Here is an 8,257-nt window from a genome sequence, read left to right on the forward strand (position 1 = left end):
TGAGACAAGCAAATCAGAATAAGGCAACTGCCAGGGTAGGTGCCTGCTATGGTCCGAATGCTTGCATGCCCCCAAAATTCATTATGTTGAAATCCCAGGGTGCTGGTACTGGGAGGTGGAGCCTCTGGGAGGGGATTAGGTCCTGAGGGTGGAGGCCTCATGAATGGGATTGGTGCCCTTTTAAGAGGGCCCCCAGAGAGCTTGCTTGCCCCTTCCACCAGTGAGAACACAGCGAGAAGTCAACAGTCTGCAACCTGGAAGAGGGTCTTCACCAGAACCCAACCATGCTGACGCCCTGATTTTGGACTTCTAACCTCTACAACAGTGGGAAGTAAATTTCTGTTATTCATACCAATCTGTGGTGTTTTGTTACAGTGGCCCGAACAGACTAAGACACTCACTATGCACATCTAGTATCTGGGAGCGCGTTGACATACTGTGTATATCGCTTGCTAGGGCTGCCATACCAAAATACTACGGATTGGGAGCTTAAACAACATTTATTTTCTCACAGTTCTGGAGGCTGGAAGTCCAAGATCAAGGTGTCAGGAGGCTTGGTTCCTTCTGAGGCCTCTCTCCTTGGCTCGAAGGTGGCCACCTTCCGCCTGTGTCTTCACATGGTCTTTCCTCTGTGCGCCTGCATCCCTGCTGTCTCTTTTTGTGTCTAGATTTCCTCTTCTTATAAAGACACCAAACATACTGGATCAGGGCCCACTCATATTTACCCATTTTACCTTAATCACCTCTTTAAAGGCCTTGTCTCCAAAAACAGTCACATTCTGAGGTCCTGGGGGTTAAGGCCTCAATATAGGAATTTTGTGGGGACACAATCCAACGCATAACACTATATGATGCTTCTGCCGTCATATGGAGCTCAGGATGCATGTAACTGACCCCTGAAATGCCATCTCAATCTGGAGCCTGGTGGGAACCACCTCCCTTACTTGTCCGCTGTTCAATTATGACCTTCTCTCTTACCCAATAATGTAGAGGAAAAAGAGAGGCTAATAAATACGAATTCCCAGAAATTTCCTGGACCTCAAGACATCTCTTTCCAGATCTAGGATCACCTCTTTCCATTTCATATGCCATATTGCTTCTAGACCAATTTTTCTAATACACAAATCTGATTGGATCATCCCACTACTCAAAAATCTTCAATTGCACCCCATCCAAACATTTTAGCATGGCATTCAGGGTCCCTCATAACCCAGCTTGCACCTGGGTTTCCGGCCTCGCGTCCTGCTTCCCTGATGGCCCTGTGCTTTATGTTCCCGCAACACTGACCTCCTCGTGCTGCTGTGAAAACACTCTCCTTTCCAGAGACAGGATGTTTGGGTCCCTATGTTTTGACTTGTTAAGGTAGTTATTCTACAGGCATTTGCTAGAAAGCTTTCTTCCCCTTGTCTCTGTCTGCAGAGCTCCTTGTCCTTCAAAATTGCACTCGAATACCACCCCATCATGCTACCCTCCTCTCCCCTAAAGACAGTTAATGCTCCCTCCTTGTTTGTGTCACAGCAGCTTCACACCTGACTGTAGCACATTGTGTTTAACTCTTCTTTCTGCCTCCCCACCTTCACCCCCAGCCCACTCCCACACTGAGCAGAGCTCCTCGAGGGCACAGAGTGGTGTTTGGGTCTTCCTCATCTCTACGTCTCCAAAGGCTACACAGAGCAAAGGTAGAAAGAGAAAGAGAGAGGGAGGGAGGGGGAGAGAACAAACCCCCAGTCTTCCTATGATTCCCTGTGACTTAAACACGTATTCACTCCCCATGGCACTAGCATGAAGATACCCTCCTCTGTTTAAAGTTTAGCTAAAAATACCTTCCTTCATGCAGTTTCAAGGCAAGTTACACAGCTCACTAACTACCACAGACGGCAGGGGCCAGTTTTTTAGTGTGGTGCACACCATCATTGTTTTGTCTGTCTTGATATAGCACGCACTTTCGTAAGTGGGAATTCTCTTCCCCGTGATCCCATCTCTGACGATGTGGTTCTAGGAGGCTGCCAGTCGCAGACCCCACCCCTAACCTCAGAGCTGGACCTTGGACGTGTGAAGGCCAGAGCAATCACTGTCCACCTTTCTCCTGGCCACATGACCTCAGCCTGGCCAGCCAGAAGCCTTCCCTAGGATTTTTCTGCCCAGAATTAGTGAAGATGAATCCCTTTGCCTCACTGGTCCTGTTGTAAGTATGTGGTCCTGGAACCTTCTGGCACCATGTTCCCCAAGTGTAGAGAGAGCCCATTCCAGTAGAAGCACACGATACCAAAAAACAGAAAGGCAGAGATGAGAGATGGAGACAGGGAGTCGAGGAGGAACGAGAGAGAGAGAGACTGAAACTCACCAAATTTCTCTTGTTTAGGTCCCTGATTCCAGGTGTCCTTAAACCCAGCTTCACCCCTTCCTGTCCCCAATATTTTTTAAGCTATTTGAATTGCATCTCTGTCATTGCAAGTAAAATTATTATGAATAGTAATAAACTTGAATTTCCATTGAGTCTTGGCAATTTTCCATAAAATGTGATCATGGGACCATATATATATATATATATATATAGTGGGAAAGTGGCCAGACTTTACAGTCGGATAATCTAGACCGGAATCCAGTTCCATCTCTTACTAGATCACCTTACTAAACTTGGGTTCCCTCCTTCATAAAGTGGGAATAATAATAGTTCCCATGACATGTTGAGAGAATTCAATGAAATAAATACATAAAGCGATGATCACATCATAAGCATTCCATAATGTGTAGTTATTATCAAAATTAAAGACACGCAGCAAGAATAATTGAAATCAATTCAACAAGAGTAGCAACAAATACTTTTGCACCTCTTAAGTACAGGGATGCTCTACCCTTCTAACCCTGAGCTGGGAACTCTGGAGGATGAGGGAAGAGCACATGCTCTATGCGCTCAAGATGCTGGCAGATCCACAGGGAAAAGGATTTTCAAAATGTAGGAGACGTCACAAGGCAGGCCAAGATTATTTGCCAAAGAATCATTGTAAATAGAAATTTACAAGAAGAAAAGTTTGCTTCAGTATCGGTGAGAGAGGCTGACTAGATTTCCAAGAGCAGGTGGGATATGCAGAGGCAGAGAGTCTGGACTTGAATTTCTAGCAATGGGGAAAGGGTGTCACAAAATTAAAGAGCTAGAGCTCAGGAAAATGCACATCAAAACCATGATGAGATGCCACTTCACAGCCACTGGGTAGCCTTTATCAAAAAAGGAAAAAAAGAGGAAAATAATAAGTATTGGCAAGGATGTGGAGAAATTAGAACACTTGTGGGTTGCTGGTGGGAATGTAAAATGGTGCAGCTACTGTGGAAACCAGTTTGGTGGTTCCTCAAAAGGTTAGACACAGAATTACCACATAGGATCCAGCAATTCCCCTTGTCGAAATGTACCAACAGAAAAGAAATAAAAAGCAAGGACTCAGACAGATACCCACACATCAACGTTCACAGCATCATCATCCACCAAAAGGTGGAAACACCCCAAATGTCCATGCACAGGTGGACAGATTATCAAAATGGGGTTTATACATATAATGAAATGTTATTCAGCCTTAAAAAGGAAGGAAATTCTGATAAATACTACAGTATGGATGGAGCTTGAAAACATTATGCTAAGTGAAATAAGCCAGACACAAAAGGAAAAATATTGTAGGATTCCACTTCCATGAGGTATCTAGAATAGGCAAATTCATAGAGACAGAAAGTAGAACAGAGATTACCAGGGGCTGGGGGAGAGGGGAATGTGGAGTTGTTCTAATGGGTATAGTTTATTTGGGATGATGATAAAGATCTGGGAGTGGATTGTACACTTAAAAATGGTTACCCTTAAAAAGGGTAAATTTTATGTTATGTATATTTTACGATAAGCAAAAAAAAAGAAAAAAGACCTGGAAAGCACCAGAGGTTTGTGGCAGGATAAGTAGACCAGTTTGGCCTTAGGAGAAGGTTCGTGAAGGGCTGGTTCCCAACACTTGTGTGAAAAGAGCTACTGGGAGACTGAAGGAGATCATCTAAGGAGGAACTTGTAACCACGACAGTGATTCCTAGCGGTTATGGGAGAAGGAACGCCCTTCCAGCTTGAGATCCTGGTGAGTAGACTGGAGGTGCATCAGAAACAGCCGTCTTAGGGACTCCTGCGGAGAAGCCCTTGTGTAACAAGGAGTGGGAGATAAGGATGAGACCTGAGGGTTGAGGAAACTAACTGGAAATCCAAAAAGCTGGTTTGGAAGAGCAGATCGCATCTCCTCTCCCGCTCAACCGTTATGTGAGCTAAGGGCTTTCCTGTGCTCCGTGCTTCAGCTGCCTTGTTTCACTGCGTCAGCACAAAGCCCCAGGTAGTGATCACTATTGCTATCCCATTTGACAGAGGAAGCATTTGAAATCTAGAAAGGACTTTTTAGTTTGTCCAGGGTTAGCCAGTCAGTAAGTTGGAAAGTTGGGTTTCAAGTACGGGTCTGTTCTGATTTCCGAATGTGTTGAGTGCACAGGTGCTCAAGAGAACTCCCGGAGGTTCTCACTGAGTGGGTTTTGGGTAGAGCCTGGGACTCTGCAGGTAGACGAGCCCCCAGGTAATTCTGATTCAGATAGTCTTCTGTGGACCCCAGTAGGGGAAGCCCTTTTCTCTCCCGCTGCTGGAACATTCCTGGTGCCCCCAAGGACTCAAAACAAATGGTACGGCTGTGAACCAAATCTGGAGTCCCACAACTGTTGCTGCGTTGGGCCATACTTCACCCAGGCAGACATCCCGGGACCCCCGCCATTCGCAGGCACTGAGCTTGCTAGGCTCTGGGGCTACTGTGGCAAGTCTCTCACAATCCATGTCCTTTTAGATCTGTGTGCACCCATTTCTTCCCCCTACAATTTGCTCCTTGAAGGCCAGAACCATGTCTTTTAAAGTCAACTTCATTTTTTAGGATTCTGGCCACAGTCCCTGGCATATAACAGATGTTTCACGAAGTGCGTATACAGGTTATAGTTGTTTTTTCATGAAGTAAGAGGCTGCTTGTCTTTTGTATTACTTTACCTGCAGCTCAACCTGCCTGCCAACCTTTGCCTTACAAATCTGTTTCTAGAAACTTGTTTGCAAAACTGTGAATCCTGCCTTTATGAGATAAGGGACACATTTTATAGCAGATTTGGTCACTCTTTGTCTACATGTACAAACTGGCCTGAAATGTTGGCAGATTTCCTGTTACTCCAATCAGCACAGACCCTGAGGAAAAAGAATTCATAGTAAGATAAACTCCGTATTTGTAAATTAGCATGTATTTCAAGATAGGCTGACGCAAGCAGGTAACCAGCAACTTCCACCTTACTTCGTAAGGGGCTGCCTAGACTTTGTACCCCAAGCCTCTTTCTAAAAGGCTGCCTTTCTTCTTGGTTTGCAAAATGTAAAACCCAATCCACAGTCCTTGATTAAACCTTCTCTGCTCACCTTTCATGATGAAGATTTGAGCCTTAACTTAACATTCTAAGTTGAACCTCAATTTTGAGATTCTCGAGGCATCTACCCACCCAAGCTAGCCTTCAACCAAAACCTACTCCCATGCCCCATTAAAAGGGAACTGCAAAGAGAGCCTGTCTCACCTGTGATGGTACTCCAGCGATCTGTTCAATACCTGACAACTGTTTATCCAGATCTGGGGGACTTTCTGCACCAGGAACACCAAGCAGAATGCAAATCCAGCCATGCCCATCACTGGCTTCTCAAAATTCCCCCACGGAAGCCATCCTCTCAGGATAAGGGTCAGACCACTGGCCCTGCCCCATAGAACTTCTGTCCATCTCTCCAGCCTCCACTCCTCCACCCTTCCCTCCCATGGCACCTTCCAGCTGTGCGCGAACCCTGAAACTTTAGAGCGTCTTGGGGCTGCTCTCATCCCACCTTCTTTCCGGCATGCTCTCACCCCACTTTCTTTCTTCACCTGGTTGATTGTCACTCCTTCTTCAGAGTGCCCCTGAGAGGTCATCTGCAGGAAGTTGTCCCTAAGCCTCCAGTCAGGGTTAATGCTACAGTGGCACTTAGTACTTACCAGTACCTCAGTTTATCAATCATACAGAAGCAGACTGTTTCTGTGTGTCTCCCAACCTAAGCTGGCAGCCCTCTGACAGCAGGATATGTGTCGTATTCCTCTTAGGAACTAATGTACTTTGCACCATTCCAGGTGCAAACTAGTAACTCAGTAAAAGTCTGCTGAATGAGTGAACCCTAAAGTAAGAGACATCTGTCCTTTTGAAGTGACTGTCACTGAGCTGGCTCTTGAACAGATACCGAAAAAGATAAAGTAGGCTGGATAGAGAAATAAATTCCCTCCCACAGGCATCTTCCATGGCAGCCTCTTGCGAGGCCCCAGAGTAGCTGTAGTCTTCATCTCTCTTAAAGTGTACACACTCTGCAGAGGTTGACTACTTGCCTCGTGTAACCACGAGTTTTTTAGGTTAAACTATCTGTATTTTATCTTTCCCTGAGAAATTTAGCAGCTGAGTAGTAGGAATGTTTCTCCAATTTCCCACCCACAGTCTCTCAGCAAAAATCCAGTAGTGTCTCAAGAATTTTTTGTAGCTCTGCTCAGAATGACATTTCCTGAGAAGCTTCCCCCCGAAATGAGCTTCCCCGCCTTTGGCCGTGCCAGGCTGGGGTGAGCTGCATGTGCTCAGCAGCCCAGCATTGTTAGGGGTTTTGCTTTGGGAACAGCATTTTGTCTGCCTCTTGTTCAATTGTGCTGCAGAGCATCTTCTCAGGGACCACTGCTGCTACTTCTGAGCCACCAAAACCTGAATTGGTGCCACCAGAAAGGCTGCAGGCCAGTGGTTCGTGGCAGACAAGCCGTCTTCCTAGTTGACCGTTCATGACAGCTCATCTGCATTGATCAGTTTTTGGGGCGTGGCAATTAACAAAAATCAAAGCTAGCTGCTTTAATTGACAAAGGGGTTTTGTGGGAGGGATACTGATAAATCCCACCATATAGCCCTGTTGTCTCTGAGGGAGAGCTGAATAATCAGTGGTGGGGGCAGGAAGCAGGCAGGCGTGAGAAGCTCAGCCGCCTGCGTTCATGCTCCGCCTCTCTGGCATCCTGCCGTTTATGTGACTCAACACCTACAAGTCCCAGTTCAGAATTCCAGTGCCTGGGAGAAAGGATCTGATGGGCCCAGCGTGGGTCACTCTTAGACCAAGGGGGAGAGATGCGGCTGTCGAGAGCCTCCCACTTTGGATGGGTGTCTTCGTTTCCTGTTGCTGCTGTAACAAATTACCACAAACTTAGTGGCTTCAAACAACAGAAACGTGTGCTTTTACAGTTCTGGAGGTCAGAAGTCTGAGATCAGTTTCACAGAGCTCAAGTCAAGGTGTGGGCAGGGCTGGTGGCTTCTCGAGGCTCTAGGGGAGAAGCCATATCCTTGCCTTTTCCACTTCTAGTGGCCGCCCGTATGCTTTGGCTCACGGCCCCTTCCTCCACCTTCAAAGGGCGTCCTTCTGCTTCCAACATGACACTGAGTTCTCCTCCCCTGCAGTCAAATCCCTCTCTGCCTCCCTCTTATAAGGACACTTGAAATTACCTTTAGTGTGTGTTTGGGTAAGCCAGGACCATCTCCCCGTCTCAGGATCCTTAACTTAACCTCACCTGCTAAGTCCCTTTTGCCACATAAGGTGGCATTTATTAGTTCCAGGCATGGGGACATGGATATTTTGGGGGCCATTATTCAGCCTACCACAGTGGGTTAGAAAGTTTCCAGAGAAGGACAAGTGTACATACAATCCCAAAGATACCCAGAGATACCCAGAGATACCCGCTACTGTAATACCAACTGATGACATCGAGTGATTGCTGTGCCCCGTGCATTTGTTAAACACTTACATGCCTTAATTCATTTAATCTGTAGTGCTGCTTTAAGAGTGGATGTTATTGTCATCTCAATTTTTCAAATAAAGAAATTAAGACTCAACAGATTACCAATAGAAACCTCAGGAGACAAGGGACGCAGTCACACACCAGTTAGTAGCGGATTTGGGATTTAATTCCAAGGCTGACTGACTTCAAGGCCTGAGTCACCAGGCTTTTTACTGCTGGGCCATGCTTCCCCAAGCCGACCTGTACCGGTCCCGGGTTCCTTGACATATGGAGGCCCATGGACACTGTGAGGTTTGTTAAGGCAAATTCTAAAGCCGGCAAAGTTTGTTTTCAACCTTCTTCATGGCATTTTGTCGTCTCTGACGGCCTGTCCTCAGTACTTCCGGCTTCTC

This window comes from Equus przewalskii, chromosome 25 (assembly GCF_037783145.1).
Source record: "Equus przewalskii isolate Varuska chromosome 25, EquPr2, whole genome shotgun sequence".
Taxonomy (NCBI): domain Eukaryota; kingdom Metazoa; phylum Chordata; class Mammalia; order Perissodactyla; family Equidae; genus Equus; species Equus przewalskii.